We start from the raw sequence: 24832 nt of genomic DNA, 5'->3' as shown, positions 1-24832 counted from the left end.
GATCAAATACATTTTGAAACCCCAGAACTCTTGTAACTGAGCAGACGCAGTTTTTTCTTTCCATGGCTTCGTTCAAAAAAGAGACACCAGAGATCGGCCTGTAATTAAAAGATTTAAATGGATGTAAGGTGGCTTTTCGAGTAAAGGCTGCACTATAATTGATTTTGACTGGATACGATTTAAGAGAAGAATGAACAATGGAGACTAAAGGTTCCAAAAGACTGGATTTGGCTGACTTCAGCTGCTCACGTTGGGAGAATTTTATAACAGCCTGGGTAAATGTGAGGGCTGTTATACTCCTAAGTTACACCAGTTTTCAAAACAAATGTACACATGTAAATTTGCTTTGAAAATTATCTCACAAAAGCTACCCGCACAAAGGTAGAAAGTCACTCTTTGTGTAAGAGATTTTGGGGAAATTTCTGTGCATATTTTTCGAAATCTCCAAAAAACAGAAATATGATGGCAGAAAAAGACCACACGGCCCGTCTAGTCTGCCCATCCACACAGCTGCTCAGCTCTACAATCCCTATTACTCCCTCCGAGACCCCCTGTGTTTCTTCCATGCTTTCTTGAATTCAGATACTGTCCCTGTCTCTGCCACTTCCACTGGGAGGCTGTTCTGTAAAGAAATATTTCCTTGGATTATTCTTGAGTCTACCCCCTTTCACCTTCATCCCATGACTCCTCCTTCCAGAGCCTCCTTTCCATTGAAAGCCCCACCTCCTGTGCATTGATACCTCTGAGGTATTTAAATGTCTCTATCATATCTCCTCTATCTTGCATAGAAATGCTTATGCACACAGAGCCATTTCTGTGAGTGAAGTGCTGTTTGACCTGCAGAAGTTCCTTACAGGGGAAATTTTCAGAAGCTGTTTACCTGGATAAATGCTATATACCAGGATGAGAGCTCTTTTAAAGCTATCTACCCTATATTTGAATAAAAGCATGCAAATTATTTAAAAAAAACATGCACTTTTACTTGCATTTTTTGTGGAGATGTTTCCAGGGCAGGGTTAGGCCAGGGGATGCAACCATGTGCGTAGTTTGGAAAACATGTCAACAGAAAAGGCAAATGCAGATCTTTGGGGGGTACTTCTTCCTTGAGCAGTTTTTCAAAAGGAAAGTACAAGCATGGAACCTGTCTGTATAGTTTTGAAAATGTATGCACCAGGAATTCCTTTTTAACTATATTTATATTTTTGTCTTGATCTGTTGGGTTTTTTTTTTTTTTTTTAATGTCTAATACTTTTTTGTAGAATGTTCAACGTAACAGAAGACTCTCCTTCTCCTCCTCCCCTAGTCCTCAGGTTTTGTGGGGTGTCCAGTTAAGATCCATGGAAAATTCAGTCACCCTGGTGGACATATGCTGCCTTCTCCTTGGGGATCACATTTAATATATGTAAAAAAAAAAACCAAAAAAAACTTCCTTTACTGGAGGAGTCTTCTCCTTCCATTTCATGGCAATCCTAACACGAGTCAAAGCTGAAACTACCCTGAAGCTCACCAAAAAAAAGAAAATCACTGGAAAGACTCATTTCAGTAGGGCGGCCCAGTAAAAACGTAGTCGGATCAAAATCAATTCTGGCTTAATGCGCAGACTCCAGGGCGGTTTTAACTTCCATCCAGAATGCACAAGCCACAGACCTAAATGGAATAAAAGTATCCGCCGCGGCAGTCAATCAATTTTAAACAACCCAACCATTGAATAAGAAATTCTGTGAATGAAGTAAAATGTATGAATCCCAGGTTATTATTGACTGACATGTCTGAGATACTTAACTACTGCCGTTCAGTTTTTATCAGATAGGACTCCTGTATCCATTTCTCATATTTTCCTCACACTCTCCCATGATATGCCATCAGAGCGCAGCGTTTTATTGTAAAAGGACTTTGTTAGTTTGGGTTTTGAATATAGAACTGCTTCTGCTAGTGGAGACAACTGAGGAATCTTGTTATCGTTTCCCCGTTATCGTAATTAGCACATGTCACAGTCTGAAATACTATCAGAGGTAGCATAACCTTGTTTTGGTTGCTGAAAAGGTTTAAATATGCTGTCATAACACATCAGCTGAAAAAGTGCATATATCTTACTGAATCCTCCACATCAAACCCACTGGTGCCCGCCGATGCTCAGTCCTGCTCCTCTGTGTGCCCCTCAGGATGGCAAGGCATTAGGAGAACCCTTTACTTCTGGATGGGGGATGCCAGGTCCATAGTGGGGTCTGGGTCTCCCTGCCCCTCCTCTCTCCTCCAGGGTTCTCTCTAGTAGACAGTTCCAAAAAATAAAAAAATACTGTCCTCCTCAGCTCCTAAGCAGGAACAATGGTTTAATACTGCTCCCAAAAGAAAAACAAAAATCTCCCAAAACAAAAAAACCCCAACCCAATTCACTTCTTTGATGTCCATATGCTGCTGGCCCTCCTTGTACTGCAGGCAGGAGGTAAGCACAGGTCTCTCTGACCTCCTCCAGGCAGGGTGAATGAACAATCTCCCCAGAGGCAGGACCAGGATCCACACAAAAAGAAAGACTCAAGATACACACTCTCTCTCTCTCCATGGCTCCCCCCCCCCCCCACCTCTCCCTTCCAGTCCAGTTGGGTACTGGCCCCTCTCTCCCTTCTCCCAGGGACCTGGCCATATGTGGGGCCTAAATCTGAAACAGGGGAAACTCCAAAGCAGCACACTCCTCCTTTTACAAAACTCGAACTGAACACTCGTACAGGCTGGCAGACCAGCTCCACAGGAAGTGCCTAGCAAGGCTGGGCTGCCCTGCCTCCTTCCTAACCCCTAACCTATGGCCCGAGCTAGGGAGAAAGGTCTGATTTTCAGGATAACCAAACTCTGCAAAGGAAGCTGTCCTAGCAAAGTGTGTGGATGTATCTCATACATATTCCTGGGGGGGGGGGGATATCCTGAAAGCCAGGCATGTTCAGAGCTGGAGAGAGGGCCGGAGAGTGACCAGGGGTGTGGGGGGAACAAGGAAACAACGGTAGGATGACTGGCTAAACTGATCCCTAAGGCAGGGTAGGATTTCTCTTCCGCCTGCCTTTTTGCCAAATTTGTTTCTCCCTTTAAAAAAAAATATCTCTGTGTTTGCCTTTAGAAAACAATTTTAAAGAATGTGTGTTTGAGTTGCATTGATATCATTGCAGTTATGGCACTAAGCGGTCTGTTTTGGTGCAATTCCCTCCCCTTAAGTTTACTCTGACTAAAAAGCTCACCGCGGAGCTGAATCTCTCCGGCTTAATTTTGTTCCTCCAGTAAAGTTTTAGTTCTTGCATTTGGATTCAAGCCAGCTACGACTCTTTATTTTCTGTGGATTTTTTTTAAAGAACGTTAATTTGCTAATGGGCATATTATCAACCCTTCCTACACACCACCAAGTAACACACACAAAGCAAGAGCAACAAAACAGCAAATAAAAATAATAAATGGTGCCCTTGTTCTTTATGGAATGAAGCAGCTGTTCCGCTCAAACGGCTTCAATTTTCTCCCTGTCGTGGTTAGGAATGAAATAGCCATTCTGGCTCTCGGATTGCAGATGGTAATATCCCTTTGACTCTATAACATGAGTGTTAAATGTGGACTTAAGCAGTCCTTTGTGACCCCCGCCTCCATCCACCTCTAACAATTAAAGGTCTTACCGCAAATCAATTACGTCAATAGCCAGGGCATCTAAGAGCACATTGGATCCCCACCTACCTCTTTCTCATTTGCCAGAAAACAAATTGGTTACTTAAATATTTACTCAGACATTGGTTGATGGGGTTAATAGATTATAATCCTCCGAGAAGATCTTTACGCTTGCTGTATCTGAAACAAGCGGGTGGCTTATTTTAGCGGTAGGTGCTACTTTGCTGTGGTCTTTGCTGGGGGCAGGCCATGCCTCGGCACAAGCAAGAACTTTTTTTTTTTTTTTTTTTTTAATGCAGGCACGAACCCTTTCCCGTTTAAAACCCAAGAGATCTGCTTTCAAAACCATGCATGTTGTTGACCTGTACGAGTGACTGCCAAGAGCACGATATTTAGAAGGAGCAAACGTGCTGTCTAAGGGGGGGGTCATTTTCAAAAGCGATCCCTTTTCGTGTGCAATCACTAAATGGGGGCGGAGTCGGGGCGGCACCGGGGCGGCTACATCGCTGGCGGCGAAAGGTAAGGACCCTTATCGCCGCCAGTGGTGCGATGGCTTTTTCGCAGGCCCGCCCCCCCTGCTTCCTCCCCCGTTACCGCTGGATTTTCTAAGGTCTGCGACCTTAGAAAATCCAGGCCTAAGTCTCGCTTCTCGTCCCAATACATCTCGTATGGCAAAATTCCCATCTTTGTCCCCCTTCCACACCCAGACCTGTTGCTGGCCCCAGCCAGCGCCCCGGGTAATCTGGGAGATGAGGCCAGCCGTAAGGGGCGTGGGGATCCCCCCCTGGAAAGTTGCTGATTGCGGTCTCTCCCCGATGAGGTGGGCTGCAAGCTAGCAGCCGCCATGAAAGCTCAGAAGATCCGCAGCTACTGCAGTGGTGCGGCGCGCTGGCATCCCGCCCCATGATGAGGTGTGCCGGTGCCACCCTGGGCCTGGCGCCCCAAGTGGTTGTGCCCATCTCGCCCACCTCTTCCAGTGGCCCTGCCAGCACCTCTAATGCCCTTCCCCCCCCCCCCTCCCCCCCCCCACTGAACTAGATCTGGTCGTTCAAAAGTTCTAAGGGACGCACACGCGCACACACACACACAGAGGCATGGTTTGATAAGCTTTCCTTTCTGTCGAAGCAAGGCTGAAAATAATGCAACTGACCAAATTTAGCGCACGGTACTAATCCCGCGAGTCCGGAGCAGAGGGGAATTGCAGAGGTTTTTCTGTGCAATCTGGCATGCTTGCACCTCATATCTGTGTGAAAAATAAATCTGAAATGCGGCCCAATGAGAAAACAAGGTGACAGAGCGCGATTGCGATAGCTACAAATGGGTGCTGTGTAACTCTTGCTGCAGTGCGTGGGCTACCTGGGGGTCCCGTGACCCTTGCTTCAGTACAGGAAGCAAGGGTAGCGCATTTAAGACTAATTGGAGAAACTTCTTTCACTCAACGCACAATAAAGCTCTGGAATTTGTTGCCAGAGGATGTGGTTAGTGCAGTTAGCGTAGCTGGGTTCAAAAAAGGTTTGGATAGGTTCTTGGAGGAGAAGTCCATTAATGGCTATTAATCAAATTTACTTAGGGAATAGTCACTGCTATTAATTGCATCAGTAGCATGGGATCTTCTTGGTGTTTGGGTAATTGCCAGGTTCTTGTGGCCTGGTTTGGCCTCTGTTGGAAACAGGATGCTGGGCTTGATGGACCCTTGGTCTGACCCAGCATGGCAATTTCTTATGTTCTTATGAACAATGGCAAAAGGCCCAACTTTCTAAAGCTGGGGTTATTACCCTGGGGAGCAGTGTTTGTGTGTGAGGTAGAGGGCAGGTCTTAGTAGACCTTGAGCCCTGTGTGACTGAAAAAAACAAAACTCAGCTACAGAGATCAACATGAAGTGCAGACTGCAAGGAAAGTTTTGTGATAACCTGAAGCGGTGCTGATCTAACCGAGGAAAAACTAGCATATTGTTTTGGGAGTCTAGAGTTTTTTTTTCCTCAGAGCATCACAGTTAATGATCTGAATCTGAATTTATCTTTGCGAAATAACCTTTAAAATTAGGGTAGTACGCTGAGCAATTAAGTGCTTGTGGAAGAAATACTGACTTTTAAAGATGTAGCTGTTAACACAGAGTACATCCATGAATCACTTTAGTGCAGAATTATGCAAAACTGCCTGCACCCTATAAACCAATTATTGCCTCATCCTGCCGCCTGGGACATGGAAAACCAAGAAGTATCAACAAAGTCAGCCGGCCTACGAATTGTTTCCTTACTAGCGAAGGCACCTCTAGGCATCAGTCAAGCCGGTACAGATTGTAACCCGGTGTAAACCCAGCGCCCCCTCTCTTTTATTGTGATCACCTCACTAGAAGGCACATCTTGCCCACAGACTTTGAAAGACGGCTGCGGGCACAAAGTGCCCATGCAGGCCTGCATTTGCTTTTCACGCAGGCAGACGCTTCATGGTAAACAGTGCAACCGTGCAGGTCCGAAACTACAATCCCAAAACAGGGAACGCCTCCCCCAAAGGCTTCTAAAAGTACTTTTAGCCCGACTGAGGGAAGACAATTGTTCGCCAATTTGCCCTGGTACATTGCTCGTTGCCTGCATAAATGCTTTTGTATCTCTTAACCCATTATGTCGTAGTGTACTATTTAGAGCAATTTGGGACGTAATGGGTTAATGCACACGTACAGTACTTTTTTTTTTTTTTTTTTTTTTTTTTTAGTAGTTGATTTTGATAAGACTCACCTAAAGCTTCACCGAAGTAGTTGCTGTCAACACCCTCCTAACCCCTTCCTCTGCTTCCCATTATCCAAGTTCCCAGCCTGTACCTCTCCTAATAAACTTCACTCTCTTATCCCTACGTCGGGTATTCCAGCACATCCTGTCCTTTTATTGGTAATGCTACGCATGCAGTTCTGTGGGTAATGGAGTTGCTAGAAAGGCACTTTGCTTTCTCACTGCCCCAGTGCCCCTGTGTAGCAATTATAGCCGTAACAATATGTACATGGGGCTGTATGTCATCACCTGTCAGCTTGGTTTTACCTAAAGGACAACTTCCTTCTCTCGAGGCCATATTCATGTATACATTGTAAGGCAGTAGCAACTTAACCGTGCAAGCAAACTATAATGATTTCCCATTGTCAAAGTTTGGTGTTAGATAATGCCATCAAATCTATTCTGATGTGAAAAGAGTGGGTTTGTTTACTAACCAATGACAAATGCGATGTCTCATTTCACAAACTGCTGTGGGCTTAATTCAAGATGATTTGACTTTAACTGCTTTGCAGCAGCTACCTCCAAGAGAAGATGGTCCGGCATTGCTAGCCTCATTGAGCTCTACCCTTGCAAAGTAGAAATCCTTGATTTTTGTAAAGCCAGCAGGGAAAACATATTTTATTTTGTTATTTGTTTTGTCCTGTTGGAGATATTTTTTTCATTGTATTTCATTCAATTATGTTTTTATTGTGTTTCAAGTTTTAGTTTTAGCGTGCACGAAAAAGGGATGAGCCCACTTTAAAACCATTTATCATGCACTAAAACAATTTACTGTGCACTAAATAGTTTAGTGCATGTTTAATGGATGGTAAATTGTTTTAGAACATGCTACGTTTTTTTTTTTTCTGTTTTGTTTTGAAAACAACATGGAATGAAACGAATGTCATTGATGTTTCTGTTTCATTTCAAAACGAAAGAACATCCTAGAATATATCTAACAGACAGGATCATTTTTGTTTTTTATTTTCTTTCTTGCACATGTTGCTTTCTTTGATCTGTACAATTTGCAAATCTGCTTTGTTGTAAGCAAGCAGTAAATAAAATCTAGCATTTTCAGTAGACGATGTGAGACATACTATATGTCTTCATTAGTAAATACAATGTCCCTGCCCATTACAACCAGAGGATGTGGTTAGTGCAGTTAGTGTAGCTGGGTTTAAAAAAGGATTGGATAAGTTCTTGGAGGAGAAGTCCATTACCTGGTATTAATTAAGTTGACTTAGAAAATAGCCACTGCTATTACTAGCAACGGAAACATGGAATAGACTTAGTTTTTGGGTACTTGCCAGGTTCCTATGGCCTGGATTGGCCACTGTTGGAAACATGCACACACACAGACCCCCCAGGCAGGAAGGAGGAGAAGCATCTGAAGGTTTGGAGGTGACCTTTTTCTTCGGGCCAATCTTCCTGCTGCGTGTGGCTTGCATACAGCATAGCAGTAGTTTCCTGATCGGTGGGATGAAGTCCACCGGCAGCTGTTAGCCATCAGTGCCCCCTGTGCCTGGGGGCATTGGCCCTTTTGCCCCCCCCTTGGTATGCCACTGGGGCTAGGCTCATCCCCCTCTTCCCTGCAGGCTGCCTGAAGGGGAGGGGCTAGAGGAGAACGCCCCCTGCTGTTCTGCCTCTGAAGTCTAAAAGGTTGTGGCTGAACTGCATTCCAGACACCCCCCCCCCTCAAAATAAGCCCTGCCTGCAGTGTGAAGATGTTTCGGAGTTTGGATATATAGGTGTGGGAGAATGTAAGTGGATGTGTGTAGCTATCGGGTGTGTGTTGGGGAACAGATGTGTGTTTGGGTGGGCTTCTCTATGTGGGGAGTTCTGAGGCAGCATTGTGTATATTATGAGTGTTGTGGGGTGTGGATATTTTTAGGGTATGGTTGTGTGTGTGTGAGTAGATGTGTGGTGTGGTTAGAGAGCAAGCATGTGTCTGTATGTATGTGAAAATGTGTGGGGATGAATTCAGAAGCTCTGTCATTTATTTTCCATGTGTGTGTGTGTGTGGGGGGGAGTTATATATGTATTGTGGTGTGTGTGGGATATGTATGTGTGTGTGGGAGGGAGTATGTGAGGTGTTTGTGTATGGATGTGTGTGCGAGTGTATGTGAGGTGTATGTTTGTGTGTGTTGGGGGCATGTGAAGGTGTGTGTAGGGTTGTATGGGAGTATCTGTGTGTGTAAGAGTGGTTGTGGAGGTGGGTGGGATTGGGAGGAGAGGGAGTATATGGGAGTGTGTAGGTGTGTGTGGGGGGGGAGGGGGTGACGTGGGGGGTGCAGTGTGTGTGTGTGTACATTGGAAGCACATGTCCGTGCCATTCTTTGTTGGTTGCTGCAGTTATTATTCTCTGTCTCTCTGCCTGTGTTGCTTTGTCCCAAAGTTCTGGAAGGGTAGCGAGAGCCGGCAAGGGAGGTGTTTGGAATGGAACCCTGCTTGGCTTTCTAGCAGTCAAACAGCTTCCAGCGGTTTCCCGCAGAAAACGATGGGGATTTTTCTCCCATTCAAAGCAACGGGGATTTTGTTTTTGGAGGCTTCTCTGAAAATACTGATCTGATTGTCTGGTCTTCAGACGCAGCCGAGATAGTCACATTTTCTTCCTGCATGCCAATTTGGTGCATTTCCATCCCTATTTTGCAGAGCTTTTTTGTCTACAGACGGACATAATTCCTTCCAACATTCCATATGTTGGAAAGCATAAAAACAGCTTTAACATAATTTTACCCAGACAGCACTGGCATGCTCATTTACATAGTTGCTTAGTTTATTAGAATACCAGAGGTCTATCAAGTTGTAACTTCTAATTGCTTAGCAGCTCTTTCTGCATGGTAATCTGTAGGGATGTACATTTGTTAGAAACAAAATGAGCAATTTGAATGAAAATCAAATGAAATTGAGTTTGTTTTAATTCATTTTTGTTAATAAAAATAAGGCCCCGAAAGGAAACAAGAATAGTAGAGAAAAAAAACGTTGCGGATAAGAGAGAGAAATTTATGGGTGCAGAGAAGTATTTTCTTTTTACGAATTTTGAAACATTTCTAAAAATTGCAAAACATATTTTTTTAGTGGACAGATGAATAAAAGTGACCCCCCAGTGGTGAAAATACTGACTGGCATTATCATTCACCATCCGTGGGGTGGTATGAAGGTCCTGATCTAAATACTTACATTACTGATGTCCGAGAGTTTCTCTGCATCCATAAATGTCTGTCTCCTATCCGCAACATTTTTTCTAAACTAAACTAAAAATAAGGCCGCCATTACCACTGCCAATCCCCTCCCACTCCTGGAGCCTTCCCCAGCCTCCCCCTAACCAGGACCCTCTTAGTCTCCTGTTGAAAAAATTCTTCCCGGGGTGGGATCAGTTCCCGGTCCCTCCTGCGGCCAGGCCCACGTCAGTGCCATTATTTTATTGCAAACATTTATAGTGGTGTCAGCTTCAGTCTGCCGGTGCCATTTGCAATAGCGATGGTTGCAAGACAGGAACATCTCTGGCAGAAAAGGGGGAAGTGCTCGGAAGAATCAGGGGAGGGCCTGGTGGGGGGGGGGGGGTGAGGGAGGGCAAGGGTTTGGTTGTGGACCCCATCATTCTTTACTTTTAGATTGCTTTGTTTTTTAAATTTCATTTGCTGCTTTTTTTAAGCAACAAAAAGAAATGAAACAAGCTAATGAAATAAAAAAACAAAAATAATAACCAAAACAGAATGAATAAAATGTCTGTGCACATAAGGCAAGAAATCCAAAAGCAAAATCCTGTGGTCGAAAGAAATTCAGCTTAAATTCCTCGATCTCCATTTTTCTCTGAAAGCTACGCTCATCTTCATTCTCCCTGATCCATATCAAATCTTCCTTTTATTTCTTTTTTTACTTTATTGATTCTTAACCAGCAAATTGCAAGTTACAAACTTGTACAAGAAAAGGAAAACTGAGAAAAAAAATAAAGAAAATATTCCAACATAGAATATATCGATCAAGAGGAAAAACATTGTAGCACAGATAATCCACAGGTCCACAAAAGGGCGTACAAATAACAAAATATAGGAAAAATTAAACAAACAAGGGACCAGTAATACCATAACCTAACTAGATAAGCAGAGGTGCTCAGAGGTTTGATTCAGTCTTATTGCTCAGAAATACGGTGAGTTGAGAGGGGACAAAAAAAGATATATTTAGCTCCTTGAAACGTAACTAGGCATTTGCATGGATGTAGCTAAAAAAGAATAGCCAGCCCTTCAGCTGTAGGCTTCAATAAGAGAAACTGCTTTCTTCTTTTTTTTTTTTTAGAAACATCGGGAGTCCAAACTTCCTTAGAAGTTACTGCTGTAGCCATGGCAGTCTCCATTGGCCAATGGTTCCAACGTTTCATCCCACGTTTGAAGAAAACCCCTATGTAGTCTCAAAAGCACAAGGCACATCATAAACTTCAGATCATTCTTACGTTGGTACAATAAAAGGTAATGGGATCACAAGCTGCAAAGAATCCACCAATGGGTAAGAAATATATATATTTTTTCTGAGCATTGTGAAAAATGCTTGCTTTCTTATTGCCTTGGAGGATCGACCCATTTTCATTTTGTTGATCATATCAGGCACATTTTCATTCTGTTTCCCTTTTTCGAGACTTTGGATTTTCCCCAATCAGGGCTTGAGATCTGAAAAGTCTTGCATGCAGACAACCCCCCAGATAAGAGAAAGGGGTTGTGGATTATGATTTTTGCTCCTTATCTACTACGCAAATTATGTAAATTATTTCTGACTAGATGAGTTACCCAGAGTTTCTTGGGAGATCCAATATCTAATGACTGACATATTACAAAGCGGTCAAACAAAGTCAAATATACTTTGTAAAATATATATTATATCCAATTTTTATTGCAAAGCAGTGGAATAATCAATGCTTTATGTTTTAGAGTTAAGGGTGAACAGATAATTGTTTTTCTAGTTTCAACTCTTGAGCATGCTGCATAAAATTGCCCATGAGAAATGCAAGGAGTTTCGAGGTTACTATCTGCTACCTTGTTTGATGGACTTCTATATTTGCAGCTACTCATGAAACTGCTTGTCTTGTTCTTCATCTAACTAAATTCACCTCACGGCCACATTTTTTGGTTGCCATGAGGTTGCTTGCTGTGATTAACCAAATTCACCTCTGTTCTACATTTGTTCTTCTGCCCATTGGGATTCTTCATTTTGGCGGCATTATTTTCGAATTGAAAAATGGCCTCTTTATTATATCTTTGTAAAAACCCACAGGTTATTTATCTTAAACAGTTTGTTCCAAAGAAAACACAAATTTGCTTCTTGTTTTACAAAGCATGCTAGCTAATGCAAGTACATATTTCATTTAAATGCAAAAATCTCAGGTTCAAGCCTTTAGCTCACATAAGACTGGACATTTTGGGTCAAAATATAATCTATGACGTTCCTCTAGACAAAAAATTATCCCCTGTAAAGTTTGGTTGCATTTACTTGAAGGGTGTCCAAATGGATAAAGAACATACAAACTTTTCAAAATATATATTAGATTTTCCTAATGTAATGTAATTTAAGATGGTGGTAGGCTGGTAGCCATCTGCTATTTATTTTAGCATCTGGTTCCTAGAAGCATTGTGTAAAATATCTAATTTACATAAGCTTTACTGTCACAAAATGTATCATGTCATTATTTTCTGATTAACTTTGCTAACATAAGCAAAGTAGTTAATGTTTCCTTAGTATTCAAAAATTCATCATACTCTAATTTTAGAGAGTTCTGACTTAGGCATAGAAAGGGGAGAAAATCCTTTTGAAAATAGGATCCATCATGTTTATGAAAGGCCTCTGCATTTGTGGTGTTTCAGACTATATTATATATGTAAACATATGCCTAATATCTTTTAACATTTGTTTGTAGGTAAGAAATTCTTAGCTAACTTGGGCCGTCATTTATCAAAGTGCTATATGGTGTTTTCGCATGCGAAAGCACCATAACGCATGGTGCGATGCAAATCAAAAAAAGGGGAGGAGTTTGGGGTGGGATTGGAGGCCAAGTGGGCTGGGTTCACAGTTTTGCGAAGCCCTATCGCACGACTTTACCGCAGATTTTAACTACACCTTTTTCATTTGCGTAAAGCCGTGCGATAGGGCTTTATCACACTTTGCGATGTTTTCACAAACGCCGTTTTCAGTAGTTTTAAGCTCCTGGAGAGTCAGCCTAGCTATCAGGGCCTTCCTACAGCCACTGGGGGGGGGAGGGAGGGAGAGAGAGAGAGAACATACCTAGCCATAATGCCCTCATACTAGGTAGGTATTTTACCTCTATAGGAGGCCCACCTAGTAACTCGAGGTGAGGTTTAGGTTTTAGTGTAGGGGTTAGGGGCCACTTTGACATTCAAAGTGAGACGTACAAACAGAGCAGTGCTCTCTTGTGAAGATTTGATGACCTTCGGAGTCAGGAAACTCACCCAAAGATGAGATGTGTGTAGTGTTCTCTCAACCTAGCTTGATGTTACCCAGGTAGAGAGTCCCTCTCTCTGCATGTGTGCTGGCACTGCGTGCTCCTTTTGATGCCCAGAGAGGGTAGGGAGTTTTCAAGGAGCACACTGCCATGCATGAAACACCGTTTCGCTCGCAGAAATGCCTTTGGAAATTGTTTCTCTGAAATTTTGCATCAAGAATTAGATGAAGTCTGTACTGAAAAATAACCTCACCAGTAAGGTTTACTGTACTGTGACAGTGTACTGTAATCGCGGCAGAACAATTACAGAATTGCTGCAAGCTTAGCTTAACTGTAGACATTGGAGAGAGAACATTTTATCTCCTTAGATCCAAAGTCAGAACAGTTCTTTAGAAAATTGGGGTAAATAGGACTTAATCAGCAGGAAGGAATGCTGCAGAAAATATTAAGTAACCGTATGAAAGAGAACATCCAAAATAACTTGACAACATTATTCTGCTCCCCATTATCAGATGCTAAAACCTCTATGGTTCATATTAGGGATCCTTTTGTTTTTGAATAGAAAAATGCAACGAATGCATTGATGTTTATTTGGTTGCAAGTGAAAAGTAACAATGAGGTATCCAAACCCTTCCCCCCCCTCCGTGATTTTTTTCAGTCCATTTGGTTTACTGTCATTAAATAATATGGGGGAAGCATAATAATGAATCTTTTTTTAAATCAAGCTAGACAGAGTGGAACTGGTCTGGAATGTGACACTTAAGATCTTCAGCAGAGTGGACACATCTGAAGAGTAAAAAAAAAAAGAATGAGAAAGTATTGCGGGCTCTTTGCTGAAAGAGGGGTTGGGCATTTCCTTTTTAAAGAGTGGCACTGCGCTCATTTTGGCTGTACTCATGCAGAATATGTGAGGCCTCTGAAGGAGTTATAAAGGAGAAAAACCGCAAAACACCTTAAAGCCCCGGATCCAGAGATCTGGCCTGGTCCACCTTAAGCCCGGGATAGCAGGGAATCCTGGTTCAGGCAGAGGTCCTTAGCCAGGCCTAGGAAGGAACAGCAAGCCCAGGGGGAGAGAAGGAAGCCTAGAGAGAGAGAGCGCTGCTGAGAACTGTAAGTTGTGATACTACATTTCTCTTGTTGAGCTGCGAAGAATAGCAGAGCTGCTTTAGTTTGATTTCTTGTCACTAATAAAGGAGTTTCTGCAAGATTTCTGCCAGAGTCCGGTCTGAATCTGCCCTCTGGCTACTCTAAGGCCATTCATGGTGCCACAGGGCCGTCCTGTGGGATTGCTGGTGGCTTGTACTCCGGGCTCAGCCTTGCCACCTTTCTTCACATGCAAACATGTGAACTCTTGCTAGGAAGTTAATGTTCAAGTGGCTTAAAGGTTCCCTCCTGCTTCCAATGTCAAGGCTGCATAAATTCGGCAAGTCCTTCCCTGCCCCTGTGTTTGATTTCTTCACCCCCCCCTGTGGTCTTCCTGCGCAGATCAGCTCACAGGCCCTTCCAGCAGCCACTGGGTCCTTTATAGTAAAAAAAAAGCCCAACAATAAATATCCTGCTTCTGTTTATGGCAGATATTGTTGCATACTGCTAGACAAAGACGTAACTGGGACTCGTGCCTTGTGTCCATTTGTACTTCCATCTGCTATCTGGAGTCCTGGGGGAGTTCAGCCCTTTTTGTGTGTCTGAACTGATGCCCCGCAGCATTGCCTTCTCTCATCCCTCAAGAGCTTTCAGGCTTTCTTTTCCCTCAGCTTTTAGAGTTGCTGCCCTCCACGCTTCCCATCAGCCTTGCTAAGGTCCTGGGGGCCACCAGAATGCTTTCTCCTGCATAACATGTGTGGAGCGCGCGCCCCAAACACTGCTAAAGCATGTCATTTCTTCCTCTAACGTCACTAAACGCCGGCACTTTGTTGCATGCATGCTACCAAAATGCTCACGCACTCTCTTCTCGCCTCCTGCTTAGACTACTGCAGCCTGCTCTTTGCAGGCATCCCCTTGAAGTGTCTTTCTCCATTGCAATCTATTCACAGTTCAGCGCCATGACTTGTCTTCCTTCCGTGCCCTTTTCCTTTGCTGGACCTATAGTATGGAACAGCTTGCCGCTAACATTAAGTCAAATTTCACAGTGTTTGGGAAGTAGTTAAATCTCGGTTATTATCCAAAGCATATTCGATGTTTCCTACAAACAGGTAGATTAAAAAAAAAAAAAAGGCCCCATATAGATGTATGTGGGCCGCACGCGAGCAACACAAATTTTAGGAAGCCGGGAAGTACGCGCGTACATACCTGTGCGTGCGTCAAGAATAAGGAGGCAGAAAAGGGGTGGGGCATAGGCGTTTTGGGGCGGGTGCAGTGGTCTGTAGTGTAACACCCCCCCTCCCCGAAAACCCATCTTTAGTTAAAAGTGCCCCTCTTCAGTGGGAGATATATAGAGTATCATATTGTTTCTCTAACAGAGGTTCTCTCTCTGTCTCTCTCCCCCCAGGTCACTTGTGTGAGCATGTTATTAAAATATTATTTTAGTTATTTATTTATTTATTGGTTTTTATATACCGCCGCTCATCAAAGATATCACGTCGGTGTACATAGAACAAAAATACGCAATTGCGTGTACATATAACAGTATAATAGTAGCTGAAATCCAAATTACATTAAAACAGTATAATACGGTATCAAGAACAACTTATTTAGCTAATAATAGATTATAAAATATAGTAAAAAATAACTGTAATAGCATAACTTAATCTAATATCAAGGCAAAAAATGGAGGGAAGAGTGGGGTGGGGAGCAAATTGGAACGGGGAGGAAAAATAAGGGGTCAGGAAGGAATGGGTTATATACATATATACAGAAGGCAAAATCAGTGGTTATAAGAAGGTAACAAAAGTAGAAGGAATGAGCAGAAAAGGGCATAGATGAAGTTAAAGTTAAGGGTAACAGATTAGGGAAAAGACAGTGATAGATTAGGTAAAGATGGAGTAATAGATTAAGGAAAAGATTAGTTAAAGATGGGGTAATAGATTAGGGCATATGCCCTAATATGCGCATAAAGGCTTCATACATGCAGCAGGGATATTTTAAAGGATACGCGTGCACTGGCACACATGATATAAAATTAAGCACATCCTTGCTCGCGGGCCAATGGACACATGTGCGCTCCTTTTAAAATGTATCTGTTAGTTTTATTATTTTTGGTTAAGCTAAGTTTCTTCTTTTGTCTTTAATTGTATTGTTGGGTGCTAATGGGATATGTTTTATCTCAATGTTCACTGTTTTAGTTTTGTAATCTGCCTTGTACAATCTATCTGAAAAAAAAGCAGAGTAAAGCGCTATTAAGCTAGATGTAGGAAACAATTGAAGGAATGCGGGAAGGTTCGGCAGCTGGAATTCAGTGTGAAGGTCTATAGTCATGCATTTGGGGCACAGTAATCCTAGGAACATATATAGATGAAGGGGGCAAGAGACTGACGCCTACAGACCAGGAGAGAAAACTGAGGATTTGAAGGTAGCAAAGCAATGTGACAAGGTAGTGACTAAGGCCAGAAGGATGGATGCTGGGCTTCCATACAGGCCGATACAGTATAGTGCGCTCCGGTGGAGCGCACTGTTAGCCCGCGTTTGGCCACGCATTTTCGACGCGCTATTTTTACCCCTTATACAGTAAGGGGTAATAGCACGTCGAAAATGCGCGGCCAAACCCCCCCCCCCCCCCCCCCCCCCGAAACTAATAGCACCCGCAACATGCAAATGCATGTTGATGAGCCTATTAGTCCCACGCGATACAGAAAGTAAAATGTGCAGCCAAGCCGCACATTTTCAAAAATTAACGCCTGCCCAAAGACTGGCGTTAATTTCGGCCGGCACCGACTTAATATCAGCGATATTAAGTCGGAGGCCCAAAAAGTAAAAAAAAAGTAAAAATTAAAAAAAACAAAACATTAAAAATCTGCCTGCGCGGACAGCTCAATTTTGCTGGCGTCCGTTTTCTGATCCCGTAGCTGTCAGCGGGTTCGAGAACCGATGCCGGTAAAATTGAGCGTTGGCCGTCAAACCCGCTGACAGCCGCCGCTCCTTTTACCGCGGGCCCTCATTTGCATAATTTTCTTTACTGGATCGCGCGCCCAGGAGAGTGGCGAAGTTTTCTGTATCGGCCCGATAGAGAGAGGCACTGCCCTGACTTCTCCTGCACTTGTATGTAGAGGGATCTGGTCTATCCCGTCAGGCTACTGTGTTTGCTAGGATGAACTCTTCCTCCTTGCAGGTGCTGGAGTGGGGGGGGGGGGGGGGGGGAGGTTAGAAACAATGAGGAATGAGCAGCAGGAGGGGGGGGGTGGGGAATCAACTTTTTATTCTTTTTAAAAGAAGTCAGGGCCTTAGCCCACCTCTTGGCTGAACTGCTCCACTAGGGCTGGGATAGCCTTTGCTCCAGCCAGGCCTAAACGTGCGCCAGGCAGCCTGTGCCCGTGCCGGTGGGGCACCTTCAGGGGGAGGCATATTCAGGGGCATGGCCCCCCCTAACAAGTAAGTTAGAAAAAGTAAATGTTTTTTTTTTTTTTTTCTCTTGTCCACAATACACTAGACATTAAAAAAAAAATAAAATATATATATATATGTAGTCTAAACATTCCTGGATAAGTCATCCTGATTGATATGTAATGATGTTTTTAAACAAAGCTAATTTTGGGCTTTAGTTGGGTAAATAATAGATGATAATGATTTCTGATACGTTGACAGTTACAGAAACACAGCTGATGTTGGTATTTGTTACATTAATAGAACTTCAAATTTGTCTTTGTAATAAAAAAAAATGGATAATTACGGACGGTGTTCAAACAGACTGGGGAACCCCTTATGAAGTTAATCGCTTAAAGATTGTTCTGTTTCTGGTTTTAAAAGCTAGGGATGAATGTGATTCTGTATTAAATGAATTATCGATTTTTCAGCCTCCCCCCCCCCCCCCCCCCCCCCGCAGTGCTTGCAGGTCTGCAGGTAGCAAGCCACTCATCCCCTCCCCCACCCCCGAGGAGTTTCCCTTTGAAAATCCAGCAGTGGGATAGTGCCGCAGGGGGTCAGATTTCAAAATGAAAATCCTTGCCATGAGCTTCACTGGTCCCACCCTAATCCCGCTTCCGGCACCACGCACAGGGCTGGGGTGAATTTGGAAAGGTTTTGGCTTCTTTGGGTAAACTGTCCACTCCCCCCCAACCCAGAAAAAACCAAAATGTACTATTTCTTTCGGAGGTGAAGATACCATTTATCGTTGGGTGGTCAACAGTTGAAAAAGACCCAGTTTTGTGGGCAGCGCTCCACGGAAGGTGAAGCGAGTTAGGTGGAAATGATTTCACAGGTCCCCTTTGAGAAGAGCAGACGCCAGGGGGGCATCTAAGGAAAAGTTCATTGTTCATTCTATGCAAGGGGCGGATTGCAGGCAAATATCAGCCCGGGGCTTTTTGGGTTTTTTTTTTCCAGAACTGGCCCACGAGAGGTACCTGTGACTCACTCGTGCACTTTCTGTGCAGCTCCCAAAAAGCACCCCCGAGCTAATCATCGAGAGGAACACCGGTCGGAGGCTGGCAGAACTGAGCCAAAAAAATCCTCAAATAAAATTCCACATCTTTCCTAACAAACGAAGGGCCTTGATTTACTAAGGCTTCTCTCCCATTCTGTGTCTATGGGAAAAATGATTAGTAAATGAGGCCTTAAGCAGAGCACATTCTGGTTCCAGGCATAAGCAAACTCAGCTGCAGACCCCCCTCCCATCCATGTAATGGATTGGGGTCCCCAGGTTTGGTTACATCTCTTATATATCCTGGGCTGGTGTTAAAAGTCTTTTGATGCCAACCAATCAGCTCTTGAACCAGTTGCCAAGTAATGAGACCACCGCACTGCCAGCCGGTGACTCAGACGCACGCATGTGCTGTGGTGCTGCGTCTCTCGTGCTCAGTGACTGCCCCTCCCCACCCCCAGCACTGCTGCATCATTATGTAAAAGGTGATGCTTATTGCCAGCCCTTCATCAACCTCAACCCTTTCCCATTCTCACCCCTTCTTGGCACCCTCACTTCTCCAGAAGATTCGTCGTTTCCACAGCCGGTTGCCTCTCAAAGCTCAGCCCAGCCACCTGAGGCAGAAGTCTCACTAACATTGCTCATCCTCTCCCTCTCTGACAGTAGTTTGCTCCACTTCCCAGGGCCTTCCCCGCTCCGGCACATTCTCATTGACTCTGTGCTACAGTCTGCTGCTTATATGACTCCCTAGGCTCTGCTCTGCCTACCTACTCCTGGGGAAGTGAGGACTAGAGGTGATCCGTACTGCCTGCTTCCCCCAGGGGCTTAAGAAAATGAAAATTATACACTATCAGCTAAGCATCACTGCCGCAGCCAAGACTGAGGAAAGCCTGGCCCATGATTAAAATAACTCCAAATCAAAAATCTGCTTTCCCACAACGTGGAGCCAGGGCAGCCAGGACCGGCGCTAGAGTATTAGGCAACCTAGGCAAAGCTTACAGCCTTGCAATCCCCAGCCCCACCATACTACACGTACACATACACACAATTAAAAGTTATGCATTTGTAATAAGATTTGACATGAAAAAAGGACAAAGTAAGGTCTTCTGAAATAAAAATATCACAACATGTAAACTATATTTCAGGCATTGTTGTGATGCCAACATGAAAACACTGCAAAAAAGTAAAAAAGACACTTGGAACTCATATGGTATTCGTCCTATTGTAACGCACAGTGGGGCAGATTTTAAACGCCCTGCTCGCGCTGAGCCTATTTTGCATAGGCTCGGTGACGCGCGCAAGCCCCTGGACGCGCATATGTCCCGGGGCTTGAAAAAAGGGGTGGGGCATGGGCGGGGTGGTCCGGGGCCAGAGCCTCCAGGCACAGTGGCCATTTGCTGCTGTGCCCGGGATTGTGGGCCGGCCATTGGCTGGCGCATGCAACCTACGCTTGCCCGGAGGCAGGCGCAACTTATAGGATAAAGGTAAGAGGGGTTACAGGTAGGGCTGGAGGGCGGGTTAGGTAGGGGAAGGTAGGGGGGGGGGGGGGAGGAAGGAAAGTTCCCTCCGAGGCCGCTCCGATTTCGGATTGGCCTCGGAGGGAACGGAGGAAGGCTGCGTGGCTCGGCGCATGCAAGTTACACAATTGTGCACCCCCTTGCGCGCGCCGACCCTGGATTTTATAACATGTGCGTGGCTACATGCGTATGTTTTAAAATCGGGCCTACATTTGTGCACGCCGGGTTGCATGCACAAATGTACGCCCACGTGTACCTTTTAAAATCCGGCCCAGTGAGTATGAGCTTGGCCCTCAGAAAGCCATGAGTAAACTAAATTATAATTACAATATAGTAAACCTCCCATACAAAAACAGCACTAACTGCCAGCACTCAAACAGTAACAACCCTACTTATGAAAAGGCCACATTGCAAGCCCTAAAACATCAATACACTTCCTATTAGGAAAACAGAACAAGCTAAACTGTTCTGTTTCCATTATGGAATACTTCACTTCGCTCTGAGACAGGCAGATCACAAACAGACCCTCACCAAATACAGAATAAAAAGAGATCATAAACAGAAATGTGCAGGCAAAAACTGAACTGGAAACAACAACAAGCTAGATACCATATACAAAAAACAGAAACATTACTATTCCTCATAAAACATCAAATAAAATCAAGAAATATAAACATGGTTAAAAAAGAGCAAATATTTAAAAACAGTTGATGAATAGACTATCCAAAAAATAAAAAATCACATTTAAAAAAAAATGTAATGTGTAAAATTTTTTTTTTGTATTTGGGAGACACATCAAATAATACCCAATAATTAAAATTAGAATGGATACAAAAATACCCCATGCTCTCCATACCTGGGAATGTTTGATTTCCAGTCATCCTAAGATTGTGGATTAGCAGGAGAAAGGAGGTGTGCAAATGTTTGCCTTCCTCAGACACATGCATAAACTCTCTCTCTCTCTCTCTCTCTCTCTCTCTCTCTCTCTCTCTCTCTCTCTCTCTCTCTCTCTCTCTCTCTCTCTCTCTCTCTCTCTCTCTCTCTCTCAGTAGGTTTCTTCTCAATCCTCTCAGACACACCGGCAGGCTCCTTCTCTCTCATACACACAATCAGGTTCCTTCTCATATACACACAACCTCATTTTATTTCAGCCACCACCGGCCTCTCTCATTTTCTTTTTTGGACGCCGCCGGCCTGGTCTCTGATGGCGCCGGCAGTCCTCAGCCTCTCTTTCTTTTTTGGCAGCAACCAGCCTGGAGTCTACTGGAGGCCCGCAGCACACGGCCTCTCTTTTTCATTTTTGGCCGCCGCTGCCGGCTTGGGCTCCGATGGTGGCTGGTGCAGCGTCTCTGATTCTTATTTGGCTGCTGCCGGCCTGGGCTCCGATGGTGGCTGGTGCAGCGTCTCTGATTCTTATTTGGCTGCTGCCGGCCTGGGCTCCGATGGTGGCTGGCGCAGCGTCTCTGATTCTTATTTGGCTGCTGCCGGCCTGGGCTCCGATGGTGGCTGGTGCAGCGTCTCTGATTCTTCTTTGGCTGCTGCCGGCCTGGGCTCCGATGGTGGCTGGCGCAGCGTCTCTGATTCTTCTTTGGCTGCTGCCGGCCTGGGATCCGATGGTGGCTGGTGCAGCGTCTCTGATTCTTCTTTGGCTGCTGCCGGCCTGGGCTCCGATGGTGGCTGGTGCAGCGTCTCTGATTCTTCTTTGGCTGCTGCTGGCCTGGGATCCGATGGTGGCTGGTGCAGCGTCTCTGTTTCTTCTTTGGCTGCTGCTGGCCTGGGCTCCGATGGTGGCTGGAGCTGCGTCTCTGATTCTTCTTTGGCTGCTGCCGGCCTGGGCTCCGATGGTGGCTGGTGCAGCGTCTCTGATTCTTCTTTGGCTGCTGCCGGCCTGGGCACCGATGGTGTCTGGCAGCCTCTCTTCTCCAGTTTTGGCCCCACTGGCCAGCTTCCAGCAGTGGCTCTTCTCGGCCATTCACCAGGCTGTGGGGACACAATAGAGGTCATGCTTCCTTCTGTTAATATGTGACCAATTTTACCGGCTCATGGGGGGATGTTCGATCCCCCAGTCGGCCAGTCTGCTCTTGATTTTTGTTTTGTTTACGGGCATTTTAGACGTGCACGATATATTTGGCAAGGGCAAGAATGAGACTCCCAGTGGAGCTTCCAGGCCAAGCTAATTTACACAAGGGATGCTCCTCCCTTCAAAAATATGACCAGCATGCACCACGTGGGTTCAAAAGTGCTCGCCTGCATGGGAGCAGCTGCAAAGTGCATGCTGTAATGTACATGCAGAGATTTGAAAATTCAGTCTTCTCCCATTCTTCCACTCCCCTAACATTAATCCACCCAGATTTTTTCAATTAGCATTTTAACAATATTGCATCAAATACAAGTTTGAAATCAAGAAAACAGGAAATACTCCCGAAACAATTCAGAAACTTCATAATAACCACACATTTTTCTGCAGGTAAAGGAACTCACTCTGTGAAACACACTGAACACTGTTACCCACATATGAGGGGGAGTGGGAGGAGGTTCTGCGTAATCAATTTGTGTTTTTACAAGGGTAAGCATAGGTTTACTTATGTAAAACTTTTGATTATTGTCCCCTAGATGTCTATGACTTTATATTCTTGAGCTGTAACCGTTTATTAAAAAAAAAAAAAAAGGAATGGAAATTGTTTATTGACAACAAGGGCAGCCTCCTAGGATCTGCCAGATTAAAGAAGCTGTCTTTTTTTTAAACTTTGACTTGATTGCAAAATAACAGAGTGTAAACAAAAAAGTTGAATAGTTTGTGTTCCTGGGGATTGTACAGAAAAAGTCGATGTTCTTTACGCCAGGCCATGCTGTCTCCAAGGCTCACAAGCTCCTCTCTCTCTCTCTCCTGACTCCCAGCCCAGCAGCTCCGTGCTACCGTTGCACCCTCCACCGGGTCCAATGTGTACATCCTCTCCTCTGTGCCAGGCCTGGTGCTTCCAGGTGCGCTCGCCTAGAGGGCCAAAATTTGGGGAGTGGAGGGTGTGGGGAGGGACGAAGCCCATGGGGAGCTGTGCCAGAGCCAGTACTGCCAAAGAAGGGGGCGCAGTGCTGGAGTCACGGCCTCCGGTGGCAGGGAGCACTATTCTGGAGGGAAGTTGCGGTAGGGGGGTGTGCATGACCGTAGGTTCGCCTAGGATGCCAGATATCCTTGTGCCAGCCCTGCTCTGGGATTGGTCTGTGGGTCTCTGTCTCCAGCGTCCTGCGGGCCCCAGTTGGTTGCCACATAGCCGTGCGGGCGCGTCAGCCCAGGCGACTCTAAGCGTCCGTCTTGCTCCGTTGCAGCTTCCCTGGTGCGGCGGCTCCCCTGAGCCCCCGGCTCTAGTGCGTGTGTCTCCTTTCACCGCCGTGCCAATGTGCGGGTGCTCTCCCGTGTTGGTTGGCTGCATCTGGCTGATCCATGGCTCCGGGGCTCCAAGTGCCATTGGTTTTCCTCTCCCCCCCCCCTGGCACAGCACCAGCCACATGGCACATCCCAGAGCGTGACATCAAAATAAGGTCATACAGATAACCAAACGGATAGGACCAGCACATAAGAAGCTCTATTTTTTTTTCATTTCCGAAAGAATGCCTAAAAAAATGGGAAATAAGTAATACATCTGTTTCCTGTCTAATATTCTGAGGACAGAACTTCGGGGAAGCTGTGCTCTAAATTCTTATTGAATAGATTATAGGATTCAAAATCCCCCCCCCCCCCCCCCCACCAACCCCACTCAGCCAGTCAGACTTTCAGAATATCCCTAATGAAAATGCATGTGATATCTGTATCCCTCGGAGGCACTGCATGCAAATATATCTCATGCATATTCATTAGGGATACCCTGAACACTGACTGGCGAAGGGAGGGAGGGGGGCCGAAGGAATGGTTTGGGCACCACTGGCATACAATGATTATTAGCTAATTTTTATAAAGGGTGGTCTTTTCTCTCAGTATAAACTGCAAATGTGACTCAACTGTGGTTTTCCTTTCACAGGAAGTACAGAGAGATTAAACTCCTTTGTTATTTCAGTGAGATGCCAGTTCCATTTAATAATGAACAATGGAGAGGAATCCTTTGTGTTTCATTGTTCTGCTTTATAGTTTATATAAATACCGGGCCCCAACTGCCTGGACTCTATTGGAGAAGAATGTCTGGATGCAAATAGAGTGCTGTGCATGCTGCCTTTTTAATATTGTCTGGTTAGATTTTATGTCTGTCAATAGTAACAGAAGGATTTTTTTCTCCTTCTGGACAAATGATCACATTGCGCTGGCAACAAAAATTTGACAGATGTTGTTTTTATTTGATCTCTTTGATTTCTTTTTATTGAGAATTTTAAATTTCGGGATTTCTGTTTCTATTTCATGTGCAGGGGAAAGCAATATATTTATACAAAGCATGAAATTATGCTCTTATGGTGGATCATTTCGCAGTTAAGGCTCGGTGCAAAACATGCAGTTGTGCATTTGAGGTACAGCAATCTGAGGAAGCATTGCATGACGAGTGGGGCTGGGATATGAATATGTATCAAACGGGGAATTAGATGATACAGGGTCTGCAGGCCAGGGGCCATGTGAGATGAGACGGGGTCCTGAGTGTATGTGGATAGCTAGGCAGGATATGGTCGAGATATAGAAACAGAACTTCACCAGGAGCAAACCTTTTTCCGATGAAAGAATATTTGAGAACAAACGGTCATAGACAGCATGAGGCTCCAAGGGGGAGATGCAGAAGCAACAACAGAAGATATTTCTGCTCAGAGTGGATGGTCGAATCATGCCTCTTAGTTGAGCTGGGGCAGGCGAAAATGGTAATGAAGTTCAAAGAGCAGGGAAGAAACACAAAGGCTCCCAGGCCAGTCCAGTGGCTTAGGGGGAAGAGCTGTGCCCTGTCATGCAGAAGTCTCCCCATTTCAGTTCTGGGATCAGGCTTAGGGGTACGGCAGAGGCACTGCTCAC

General features: G+C 44.8%; 1 long non-coding RNA gene across 1 annotated transcript in view; it reads left to right on the top strand.

Annotated features, from left to right (window-relative positions):
• Positions 1-24832, top strand: part of LOC115076187 — a 124601-nt gene that overhangs the window by 8266 nt on the left and 91503 nt on the right. The window contains exon 2 of the long non-coding RNA XR_003852697.1: positions 10677-10883. This is a non-coding gene — a long non-coding RNA (uncharacterized LOC115076187). The remainder of the gene's footprint in view (positions 1-10676; positions 10884-24832) is intronic.

The sequence above is a fragment of the Rhinatrema bivittatum genome, chromosome 14 (genome assembly GCF_901001135.1).
Source record: "Rhinatrema bivittatum chromosome 14, aRhiBiv1.1, whole genome shotgun sequence".
In the NCBI taxonomy this organism is placed as follows: Eukaryota; Metazoa; Chordata; class Amphibia; order Gymnophiona; family Rhinatrematidae; genus Rhinatrema; species Rhinatrema bivittatum.
The sequence above is the reverse complement of the archived record's forward strand: the minus strand, read 5'-3'. Positions and strand labels throughout refer to the sequence as shown.